The sequence below is a fragment of the Sorex fumeus genome, unplaced genomic scaffold (genome assembly GCF_029834395.1).
Source record: "Sorex fumeus unplaced genomic scaffold, SorFum_2.1 ptg000058l, whole genome shotgun sequence".
NCBI classification, from domain to species: Eukaryota; Metazoa; Chordata; class Mammalia; order Eulipotyphla; family Soricidae; genus Sorex; species Sorex fumeus.
Window position 1 is genome coordinate 23,360,383 of NW_026606115.1, and position 13,151 is coordinate 23,373,533.

The window sequence follows — 13,151 nt, forward strand, 5'->3', positions numbered from 1 at the left end:
CGAAACCCAAGCACAAAAATTTGTAAGTCTACAACTGTACCTCATGGTGTTTCACTAATAAGAATTTTAAAAAATTGTAAATCTACAACTGTACCTCATAGTGTTTCACTAATTAAAAATCTAAAAAAAAGAAGATAAAAAAAGAAAAGAAAACCATGATATTGGCTGCTACATGTATGGAAGTAGAGGATATGAAGTTGTGCTAAGTCAATCAGAAGGGAAAATGATACATACAGAATGATCTCTTTCATACGAGGACTTAAAGATACAGAGCAAGGTAGCAGCAAAGATCCAAAGGCAACATAATGAAAGAACCAATAGAAACAATTGAGTTGTGGGGTGTGGGTTTGAGAGGGAGGGAAACTAGGGTCCTTGGGCAGAGAGGTAGATAACTGATGAGTGGTACGGCGTTGGAATTATGTGCATAAGAAAGCAATGATTGAGACCCAAGGCTGGGAAAGCGGAGGCCCTGGAGAAGAGGGAGAAAGAAGTCGGAGGATCCTGATTATTATTCGGATTCCTAGACCCAAATCTCTTAGCCCCAGAGACATTATTAAAGGAAAGGGTGTTTCTCCCTCTTCCCTCTTCTTTCTCCTTAGCCTTAGCCATGGCTGAGTCAGGACCCAGGCTGAGTGAGACTGTCACCGAGACAACAGTTACCGTGACGACCGAGCCCGAGGTGCCTTACCATCAAACTTCGGAAACGGAAACCAGATAAAAAAGGTGGAATGGACAAGTGATACTGTGGATAATAAACATATGGGACGCCGTTCATCGAAATGCTGCTGTATTTATAAGAAACCTCGAACATTTGGTGAGAGCTCCACAGAAAGTGAGGAGGAAGAAGAGGAAGGCTGTGGTCATGCACACTGTGTACGGGGCCACCGCAAAGGACGGCGACATGCAACTCCAGGGCCAACCCCTACCACATTTCCCCATCCACCGGACCCTTCCCAGCCCCCTCCAGGGCCAATGCAGCACTAAATTCCTTGCTCCCTAACCATTTCCATGTGTGTCTGGTCCTTAGTTTATCCAAGTGGCTACTTGAGGACTAATTCACTCTCGGGACCCCTCCTCCCTTCTACTCTGCCTGAGAGAGAGAGAGAAGAGGAAAAGGAGAGTGAACAGAGATCCTGGAATTCTGACTTGCTGCTATCCCACAACTCTGACTTCCAGGTTCCCCCAGGCTTCATTTCTTTTAATACTCATTTTCTCTCCCTAGGGATCCAGAAATTTGGGGCCCAGTCTCTTCCCATTGTTTTTACTACCAAACTGCCTGTCCTTGGGATCTAGTTATCTTGGACCCTGTTCTCTCAACTTGTGTCCCAAACATTTAGATTGGGTTTCCAACAACCCCAAATTTTCACTGCCAGAATCCCAGTCAGATTCTAGGCAACCTTGCTCATCATGCTTTTAAATCCTGGCTTACAGTGCTTCCATTAATGTATATAATCCTAACTTAATCCTTGCCTGTGAGATGTGAGGTCTTTGGGGAAACTTCACGGTTCCTAGCCCTTGGCTTTCCCTTCTGACTTTTCCATTCCCCTTGTGCCCTCAAGAATTAGAAGACGTCTTTGTCATTTTCACCTTAAATGGAAAAATAAAATAGTGATGACCTCTCACCTATCATGTGATCTAGGACTTATGACAAAGCTGGCTTCAAGCAAGACTGGTCACTTAGAGCCAGGTATCTCCTCAGCCTTTGTTCTTCAGCGTGGAGATAGATCTGACATAGTTCCAGGGGGGCTTTTTACTCACAAAAGCAAGTAAAAAGGAAAAAGCCAGGAGATGGGGCATGTTCCTAACATTATACTCTTAGGCTTTCCTTCCTAGACTTTGATGTTTCTACCAGCCCAGATGTTCACTCCTAACTTATTCCTCCCCACTAATCTCTGTCCCCTTTCTGAGATCAGGATGTTTTCCAGACTGCTTCTTGCACTGACTATTCAAGCCCATACCACCAATAAGATCTCATTTATTGTTACAGATGCACAAAATAAATAACCCAACATTGCAAAAAAAAAGCATTGATTGAGATTCTGTATTATTAACTACAGAATCTCAATCAATAATATTTTTAAACTTTTATTAGTGAGACATCATGAGGTACAGTTGTAGACCCACAGATTTTTGTGCTTGGGTTTCAATTATACAATGATCAAATGCCGATCTCTCCACAAGTGCCCGTTTTCCACCACCACGAATCCCAGTATCCCTCCCACCCCCCATCCCCCCATTCCCACCCTGCCTCTGTGGCAGGGCATTCCCTTTTGTTCTCTCTCTTATTAGGTGTTGTGGTTTGCAAAAGAGGCAGTGGGTGACAATCATGTTTCAATCAATAATTTTTAATAAAGCAATAAGCCCCAGGTATTTTAGAATTGGAAACCACTTTTTTATTCTTTTGTTCTTTGATTCTCTTATGTCTCTTTTACTTTGGTTTATCTGATTCTTTTCTACTAAAAGTTATGGCATAGGTCTTTAAAATCGAATGCATCAAATTTTATTTGAATAATTTCTTGATATTCTGAAAAATATTAGCAAACACCAGAATGTGGAAAACAGTTTTGGGAATTTGCTCTCCTTAAGGTTTTCATGGGAAGTAGGTAATCTGTAAAAGCTTCCCTTACCTGTGAAAGGAAAAGCTTTGAGCATGGAGCCACTTTAATTCAAATTTATTGCTATTTCTAGAAGTGTTTTCCAGACAGAATATCTTCTGAGGTGATATATTAAAATAAGCAAAGTTCCTAGAGTTCTTACTATGGATGAAATATCAAATATATTTGTCTTGTTAAGAGAAGGTGTTAACTCTATTGCAAACCACAACACCCAAAAGGAGAGAGAGAGAGAGCAAAAGGGAATGCCTTGCCACAGAGGCAGGGTGGGGCGGGGGGATGGAGTTGGGGTGGGGGGAGGGATATTGGGATCATTGGTGGTGGAGAATGGGCACTGGTGGAGGGATGGTTACCCGATCATTGTATAACTGAAATGCAAACACTAAAGTTTATTAAGTCTACAACTGTACCTCATGGTGTATCACTAATAAAAATTAAAAAAAATAAAAAAGAGAAAGTGTTAATTCATCATAGTTAAATCTAGATGTTAAATCAATAATAGGTTAATTTTAATTATAGGGGTCACTCCCAGTGATGGTTGGGCACCACACAGTACTAGGAATCAAACTCATGTCTTGCATATGCTAGGCATATGCTCTACCACATGGGACAGCTCCCTGGTTCACACAACTGTATTTAAACATGCTGTTTTAAAGGTTATAAATTCTCAAATTTGTAGTTAGAACTGGGCAAAAGCAAATCTAGAACAGTTTTCTTCTATCTCTTTTAATCCTGATATCCTGCCAACCTCACCAGAAGTGAGAGGGAAAGAAAAAAAAACTTAACAAAGGAATAGTTGTTTTGGAATGGCTTCAACAACTCAAAAATGAATTAAATTACTAACGTAATCCACAAAAGTTTTCCAGACACAACAATACAGTAATCATAATGACAATCTGCCTTACTTAACCACTCAAAGTACAGCTGTCTTTTACAAAATCTGCTATCTTCATTGTAGCCTTAGTATAATGAATGACAGCCTCAAAAATATGCCCATAGTAAATACAGTCACTGCTATGTATTACAGCTATGCAATACACTGTAAAAGAATGCTTTTTGTGTAAAAATTCCGTAATATAACTCTATGACATCACGAAACAGAGAGATTCCCTAAAAACAGCTCCACTGGGGCCAATATGAAATGATTTAACAACATCTACACCTAGTATTATGGCATAAATCCTGAAGCGCTTTTAGACTATATAGTGAATACCAGCTCTTATTGTCTAGTTCTCGCTCTCGGAGAACCCGGCAGGCTACTGAGAGCATCTTGCCCATGGCAGAGTCTGGCAAGCTCCCATGGTGTATTCGATATGCCAAAACCCAGTAACAATGATGGGTCTCATTCCCCTGACCCTAAAAGAGCATCCAATGTGGCACTTGCTAAAATCTCAGGGCTAGGACGAATGGAGATGTTACTGGTGCCTGCTTGAGGAAATCGATGAACAATGGAATGACAGTGATACAGTGACAGTGACTACCAAAACTTTATTTATTTATTTATTTATTTATTTATATTTATTAGTGAATCACTGTGGGGTACAGTTACAAACTTAAGAACTTTCGTGTTTGTATTACAGTCATACAATTATCATTTACCCCTCTCTCCACCAGTGCCCATTCTCCCCACCAATGTTCCCAGCATCCCTCCCACCACCCCTATTCCATTCCCCACCACCCCACTCTGCCTCCGCAGCAGGGCATTCCCTTTTATTCTCTCTCCTTTTAGGTGTTGTGGTTTGCAATAGAGGTATTGAGCGCCCATCGTGTTTGGTCTATAGTCTACTTTCAGCATTCATCTTTCAACTTGAATGGGTCCTCCCAACATCCTTTACTTGGTATTCCCTTTTCTATCTGAACTGCCTTCTCCCTCAGCATGTGAGGGCAGTTTCCAAGACATGGAACAGACATCCTGGTCTTTATTTCTACTACTCTTGGGTGTTAGTCTTCCAGAATACCAAAACTTTTGCTCCTCTGCTTAGGGTGGAGTGGTGGGTAGAAAATGGAGTCACTATTGCAAGTAATCACCATGTCACTCTTAACACTGAGGACTGTGTATGTGTGGACTTCAAAAACAATCTTAGAATGTTACTGAATACTGATTATTATTAAAGTGGTGGGAATATGGAGTTTATTGCACCTTTCTGCCTATACGTATATTTGAGAGTTTATATCAGAAAAAGATGTAAAAATGATGTAAAAGATTGTTTCTGAACTGATAGATTGTAAATGTTTTCTCAGACAAGTACAGCCACTATCATGATGGAGGTTTGAGATAAAGCTTTTTACTTCAGAAAATATAAAAGTATTTGAAGTATTTATGCACAGAAGGCACATATCTAATATTTACCCTCAAATAATTTATATACACACATATATGTATATATATTTGTGCACTCTAGATTTGGAGAGAGAAAAGGAAAAGGGAGGAAGCACTGTAGCATTATAGCACTGTCCTCCCGTTGTTCATCGATTTGCTCAAACGGGCCCAGTAACGTCTCCATTGTGAGACTTACTGTTTCTGTTTTTGTCATATCCAATACGCCACAGGGAGTTTGCAAGGCTCTGCCGTGTAGGCGGGATACTCTCTGTAGCTTACTGGGCTCTCCAGGAGGGATGGAGGAATCAAAATCGGCTTAGTTGGGCCAGCCTGAAGCAAGGCAAACTACAGCAAACAATACTTCATTAATAAAATATATCCTGGAGTTCTTGTAACTCTTCTGTACGGTTGAAATTATACCAAAACATGCTATTTTGAAGTTACCTAAAATTGCAAGATGGCATCTCCTATGCTCTTTATGATAACCCAAAGTACACACAATGATGTTCATTTTATAGAAAACGAAAAAGATTCTGACATAACTACCAAAAGTTATGCACTTGGTAAGTTTAGCCTCCCACAGATTATCAGAAAAACCCACAATCTTTCCTCTTCTTTAAAAACAGAAAAAAATATTTTCATGCATAAAATGGCATGGAACAATGACTACCCAGTAGATCTCTATCCCGGGTTCTGTACACTCTTTGCAACATGATCCAGAGTAGTTACATTAATGTAGAATTTTAAAATAAGATATAGGCTGTTCGATTCCTCTGTCCTTCTAGGAGAGCCCGGCAGGCTATCAAGAGTATCCCGCCTACACGGCAGAGCCTGGCAAGCTCCCTGTGGCATATTGGCTATGACAAAAACAGAAATAATGTCTCACAATGGAGATGTTACTGGTGCCCACTCTAGCAAATCGATGAACAATGGGAGGACAGTGCTACAGTGCTGTTTTATTACTGATACAGAGACTGGTGTTGGAATCCTCAGTCAATTTATCAGGGAAAGATGCCTTTTGTGGTTGGGGGCAGATGGGCTACTCCTGACAGTACTCAGAACTTACTTCTGGCTCTGTGCTCGGGGATGACTCCCACCAGTGCTTGAAGAGATAATTTGTGGTACCAGGGATCAAACCAAGGTTTGGCCACGTGCAAGCTAGTCTTGGTAGCTTGCTGGGCTCTCCAGGAGGGACGGAGGAATCAAACTACTATCCAAACTACTATCCCCTTACTATTCTCCTGGCACCAAATGATACCTTTTTGACAATGAGTAAAAAATGTGTTTTTCAAAAGAAATAAACCATAGAGAGCTTCTATAAGCAGATATTTGGAAATGTTTTGATCATCTTGTGCTTTTGTTGCTGACGACAGTGTCACCCTTTTGATCAGTTGTTTAAAAATACAAGAGGACTTTTTTTTTTGTTTGGGGGCCACACTAGGTCGTACTCAGTGGTTACGCCTGGCTCTGCACTAGGAATCTCTCCTGGTGGTGCTCGGGGCACCATATGAGATGCTGGGGATTGAACTCAGGTCAGCCTTGTGGAAGGCAAAGGCCCTGCACATTGTACTATTGCTCAGGCCCCACAAGAGGACATTTTAAACTTACCTAAAACATTCTACTCTAAGATTGAACTCCTGTAAAAATATTTCAGTGTGCAAGAGTTTTTGATGTCAGGAAGAGTGAAAATTTGATTGTCAGATTCCAACACAAAATTTGTGTAACTTCAGGATTGTGACTGGAAAGTTAGTAGCAAGATTCATTGAACACAGCTCATCTGATACCATATCTGTTTAGATCTATGAAACTTTGTGAGATCTTGTTCTCAACTTTTCAAGCCAAGCCTTAGTTTAAAACAAACTTAGTAATAGGGTTATAGTTATAGTACAGCGCCTGCCCTGCACTAGGCCAACCTGGGTTCAATCCCCAGCATCACATATACCACCAGGAGTGATCCCTGAATGAACAACCAGAACTAAGAACCAAGTACCAGACGGTGTGGCCCCAAATCAAGACAAACAGCAAAAAAGTACCCTAAGTAGTCCAAAATGTTAAACCATGATTTCACATTGTTCTCTCAAAAATATTTGTTTCAAATATGAGATAAACTTATATTGAAATAAGTATTTGTTTTAAAATACTTCATACTTTATTATGCTTACATGTTGTTTTGCATGCCATATAAGGCAGACTTTAATAAGCGAGCACATGAGTGTAACAATACTTTTTTTTATTGAATCACTGTGGGAAAAGTTACAAAGCTTTCAGGTTTAAGTCTCGGTCGTGTAATGATCAAACACATTTCCCTTCACCAGTACTTATTTTTCACCACCAAGAACCCCAATATACTCTCCTCCCGCCCCTCCCAATGCCTGTGAGGCAGATGAATTCTAATTAACACTTTATCTACTTTGATTAGATTCATTGTTTTGACAAAAGATGCACCAGAGTATAACAATACTTTAGGCATAAGTCTATTATACATTAAACACAGAAAACTACTCAATTTAAATGTGTTCATAAATCATCCAGTAGTCTTGTTACAGTGCAGTATCTGAGAGCAGGACCTATGTTTCTGCATTTTTAACCAGCTCCCCAAGACATCAGTGCAGTTTGTCCTCAAATTATATATTGAGCACCAAAGTCAAAGGTAAGGACTGTGGTTTCTAACAAGTTTTACAGCACAATCAAACGAGAATGACTGGAGAATGAATGGAATATGCTGCCTTCAGGTTATCTTCCATACTTGCTGCTTCTCTCAGTTGAATTTCTGGTAGGAACACAGAGCCACAATGACTAGTTTTGCTCCTTGACAAACAATTGGAGGCATCTTATCTCTGAAATATTAGCAGTCAGCTGAACTGGATTAGTCTTAATATCTTCAACTGAAAACATAGTAGAAACAAACAATAACAACAACTTCCTCTCACCCTACCCCACCCCCACACAGTAAACACTCTTAAAACACCTGACTTTGAGAAATACAATTTTCTGTGTGTCCTCAAAGATTAACTAGCAGCAGCATATATCATAAGGTATTTGCTCTAGGGAATTATTTATACTATTCACCAAGAAGAAGTTGGGAAGATCTATTGAAAGTACCAGATTTGTTTTTAGAAAAAACATATGAATAGGGTTTTGTTCTAGAAATACAATAAGCCACTATTAGTTTAAAAAGACCATACCTTATACCCTGCCAGGGACCCAGGCTGTCTTGGATCTGAGATTTTTTTATCTCCCTTGCTGCAGCAAATAAACGTTTTCCGTTTTTCCAAAAAAATAAAAAATAAATAAAAAGACCATACCTTTCTTGTGAGAGTCATTGAGAAAGAGAGAGGAGGGAAAGTGCCTGTCATTGGGAAAGGCTGGGGTGGGTGGCAGGAGGGAAACTGGGGACACTGGTGGTAAGAAATGTGCACTGGTGGAGACATGGGTGTTGGATCATTGTATGACTGAAACCCCACCATGAACAGCTTTGTAACAGTGTATCTCATGGTGATTCAGTTAAAAAATAAAAAATAATAAAAGATAATCAGAATATAGAATATTTCTGTTAAGAATTTTTTTTTTTGGTTTTTGGGTCACACCTAGAGATTCACAGGGGTTACTCCTGGCTCTGCACTCAGGAACCACTCCTGGTGGTGTCCAGGGCACCATATGGGACACTGGGGATTGAACCCAGGTCCGCCACATGCAAGGCAAATGCCCTGCCCGCTGTGCAATTGCTCCAGCCCCAAGAATAAAATTTTTAATGTGGGCTGATAAAATATTTTAAATCAAATGAGATTACACCAAATTCATACCTTTGCATGGAAAAGAACTTTGATAGCAGAAGTCTTACATCTTATTTTAAATCACTCTACATGTTTGTTCATATCAGAATCATTGACTTTTCAAATATCCGTTGACTTGTTTAGTGTTAATATTGTAACATCAAAATACATTTTTGTATATTTCTGTGTTTGAAAGATGAGAGACTATGTGGAATATTAAAGAATATTTTCTTTAGCTCCAAGATCTGGCTTACTGTCCATGTTGGTGAATGAAATGGTATCAGGCTATTTAATACTTTACAACCCTCAGCACATCTGTCCTTTCTTTAGATGCAAACTTGCATTCTTACATATTCTTTTTTTTTCTTTTAGGGTCACACCCAGAGATGCTCAGGGGTTACTCCTGGCTCTGCACTCAGGAATTACTCCTGGCAGTGCTTGGGGTATATATGCCTGGGGTTGAACCTGGGTCGGCCTGGGTAGGCAAATGTCCTACCCGCTGTACTATCGTTCTGGCCCGTTTTACATATTCTTTTACAGAATTCTTTTTCACAGGATTGCAAGAATTTTTCCAATTCTGCATTTCCTATCTTTTCTCTCACTGGATTTTCATTCTTCCACATTTTTCCAAACTTTTATTTTGTCTTAGTTGTGCTCTATGAGGACAAAAGCAATCTTTTTATTAGCTTTTATACCATCAGCAAGTGGTGTAACACTGGTATAATGAATAAAAAATATTTGTTGAATGCACTGTAGCACTGTCCTCACGTTGTTCATCAATTTGTTTGAGCGGGCACCAGTCACATCTCACAATAAATTGTGAGACTTCTTGTTACTGTTTTTGGCATATCGAATATGTCACGGGTAGCTTGCCAGGCTTTGACGTGTGGGCGAGATACTCTCGGTAGCTTGCCAAGCTCTCCGAGAGGGGAGGAGTAATCGAACCAGGGTCGGCTGCTTGCAAGGCAAATGCCCTACCCGCTGTGCTATCACCCCAGCCCATTTGTTGAATATTTAAATAAAATATTATGGTTTTATTTAACTTGCTTAATTTCACAATCTTGAAAATACTATTAATTTATCTCAATTTCCTTTCCTTTGAAATTAAGGAGGCAATTTAGAATGACTAGAGCAAGAATGCATGAACATCAAAATTTGCAGGACAACAAAATTTTGAAGAGCTTGGTGGCTGATTTCAAATTAAGTGCACAATCAAGGAAGACTTCCCCAATTTATAGATACTGAATTGAATTCCTTTCCTGCCTATTAATGTAGGAAAAGGCCAACTACTGATTTCTTATGTGTAAAATCAATTGCATCCTTTTGTTACTTTTAATCAAACTGTTGTAGGTGACTTATGTAAAGTACAAAGGAGAGAATCAGTAGCCTTGAGAAGGGAGTCTACTGCTTCCCTTTCTCTAAACCTCAGTCCCCTGGGAAAGGTTGCCTGGAAAATCTAGGAGCGAGTCTGATGATCACCTGCACAGTACAGATCTCTTGTTTCAGCAGCCTCCCGTGGCAGTCATCAAACCACACCTGAGTCCCACTTGTTCTGCTCTGCATGGGAAACTATCACTGACACCCAATTTCTTGGGGGAGCTGCAAAACTCGGATCAGTGTGAGAACTTGCTCTTTGCAAGAAAGGTAAATCAGTATTACATTCTTCCCAGCGTTTCCAGGACCACCACTTTCCCTCACAGATAAGAAATTCAGGAGAAGATGAATAGTGATGTTAAACAGTTTTTATTTAGAGATATGAGGAAGGAAAGAGAGTGTAATGTGTTCAAGAGAGAGTGTGGGTTTCTCCAAAGGAAACATATGAATGTACAAATCTCAGGTTGAGATTCAAGCCACCCCAATGGAGAAGCTCCCCTCCTGCCTTTACAGAGTTGGTTTTACAGATTTTCTCACAAACTGCCCCCAGGTGGGGTTTTCTATGGGAGATAAGAGTCTGTTGTTATGGCATTGTCAAGGTAAAGAGCTTGAAATTTTTGGTGGTCCACCTTCATGTATTTATTCACAACCCTTTGATGCTGCTGGAGCTTATCTCCAGAGGGGGTTCCAGAATTCTCTGGTCCTGTGCTGGCGCCAGTTAAAGTCTTATCAGACCTCAGTTCCGGTGCCCATAAAGTGGATCTGACCATAATGCTTTTTGGATAATTTTGGGCTAGAGACAAAATAACTTCTTTACATCCCGTCTCGCTTTTATTACTTCTGGACTCGGACACACGCTCACGGCCTTATGAAGAACTCATTGCCAGGTGCTTCCTCCTCCACCCTCATCTGTCTGCCTACTTAAAACAATGTCAAAATAGATATATTGTGCTCAAAGTATGAAAAGTCAAAGAGAGAAGTCCCTCACATATATTACACTTCCTTGCCTTCTCAGATTTAGCCTGGGAAGGAAAAAATGCCATACTGAATAGTCCGTGTTTATGTAAATCCTGTTCCATGTGCCCTCTGACTCCCCAGATGAGTGAGTGGGTGAAAGCATGCACATGCATTGTGATAGTGTGTGCATACCGTTACATGTAAGGCAAGAAAGAGAGTGACAGAGAAAGCAAGTCACAAGTTGTTGAGGCTCTGAATTGAAGTTTTGTTTTTAACAGGGCCCTTAGCAAACCAGAGCCAGGGGAAGTCATGGCCCTTAACAACCACCTCTCCCACATACTGGGAGAGAATTCAGATGCCCACTGCAGTACACTGGCCAAATTGCTTCTTGAGTGTTTCTCCCTGTTTCTGCTCCACTCAGCTATGGGGCATCTCTCTGCTTTGGTTGAAGCTGAAAGAGAGCCTTGAGTGCAAAGTCAAATTGAATTTGAACCTTTCTTTTGGGGGTGAGGGCCTTGGGTCACACCTGGCAATGCTCACTGATTATTCCTGGCTCTGTGCTCAGGGATCACTCCTGGTAGGGATTGGGGGACCATATGGGGTGCCTTGCAAACTCCAGCAAAACCACTGTACTATTGCTCTGTTCCCCAAATCTTTATCACCTTTCTCCCCACACTGCAACCAATCTTAAAATCCCAAGGTTTAGAAACAAAATGTGATGGATTCTCAAAAGTTTGTAGACTGAATTAAATGAGAGAATGTTACTTGAGACAAAGCAGCTTCCATATCCTGCATAACTGCACTCGGTACTGACCCTGAAGATAGGAAAAGCAATAAAAGTGATGCTGTAAGAAAATGTTTCTTGTTTATACCGCTGCATCTTGATCTTTGGCTGATCTAAGCACAAAGAGATCTCTTTCATTTCAGAGAAAGGAGGTTTATGATGTGTGGGAGAGCTAAGAACAATGGCCACAATTGATAGACTGGAGTTGCTCTCAGTTCTTGAGAGCCTGGAAACTCCATCTATAGATAAGTCCCAGAGGACAGAGCCTAATAAGGGCAGAAAGAGAACACAGCTTTCTTGGGAACTGGCTTTCCATTCCTCTGAGGCAAAAATACATTCACTTTATAGCACTCTGAATCAATTCCCCAAAATATGGTGTGGTGTCTTTGTTGGTGGCTAAAAATAAGTTCTTGTTATATCTTTATTCTTTTTGTCCTAAAGTCATCCAACCAGTTTCACTTGCAGAATATTAATTATGGTGAAACATAAATCATAGATTACATTAGAAGTATTTTCGAACAGAGCTCCTTGGTCTGAAGACTGACTTGCTATCCCCAGCTAAAGTCCCCTCTCTCCTTTCATGCTTCTTGCCAGCTGCAATTACAGGACAGTAAATCTCTAACAAATTCTAACTCAGCTTCTATAGGCTGGTCTTTAGAGTGCTGTCCTAGAGTAGCAATTTCTGTTTTGTGTGTTCCCCATCACAACCCTGAGCTTACTCCTGGTTTTGATGCTCAAGAATTATTCCTGGCTGTGCTTGAGACTGCGTGAAATGATTGAAATTGAACCAGGATCAGCCTTGTACAAGGCAAGTACCTCAGTCATTGCACTTTCTCTCTGGCCTGTGATGGGGATTTTGATGTTTCATATCGGGGGTTAGTGGGCTAGTGGGTTAGTAATCCAGAGTAGTAGATATGACTAATTTATTTTATTTTAGCTTTTTTAGATTTTATTTGTGTTTTATTTTAATTTATTTTTAATTGAATCACAGTGAGATACATAGTTACAAAGTTGTTCATGATTGGGTTTCAGTCATATAATGTTCCAACACCAGCCTCTTTACTCTTCGTGTATTTCCCACGATCAATGTCTCCAGTTTCCCTCCCACTATTCCCCTCCTCACCTCTATGGCAGGTACTTTTCTTCTCTCTCTCTCTCTCTCTCTCTCTCTCTCTCTCTCTCTATATATATATATATATATATATATCCACCCCTTTTGGACATTATGACTTGCCATATAGATATTGAAAGGTAATCATGTATATCCCTTTACCTAATTTCAACACTCAGTTCTTGTCTAGAGTAATGATTTCCAACTATTATTGTCATAC

At 40.3% G+C, this 13,151-nt stretch overlaps 1 pseudogene; it reads left to right on the forward strand.

Annotated features, from left to right (window-relative positions):
- The first annotated feature begins 450 nt into the window (after positions 1 to 450).
- Positions 451 to 1,520, forward strand: LOC130034242 (E3 ubiquitin-protein ligase PPP1R11-like; annotated as a pseudogene).
- Positions 1,521 to 13,151: the final 11,631 nt, after the last annotated feature.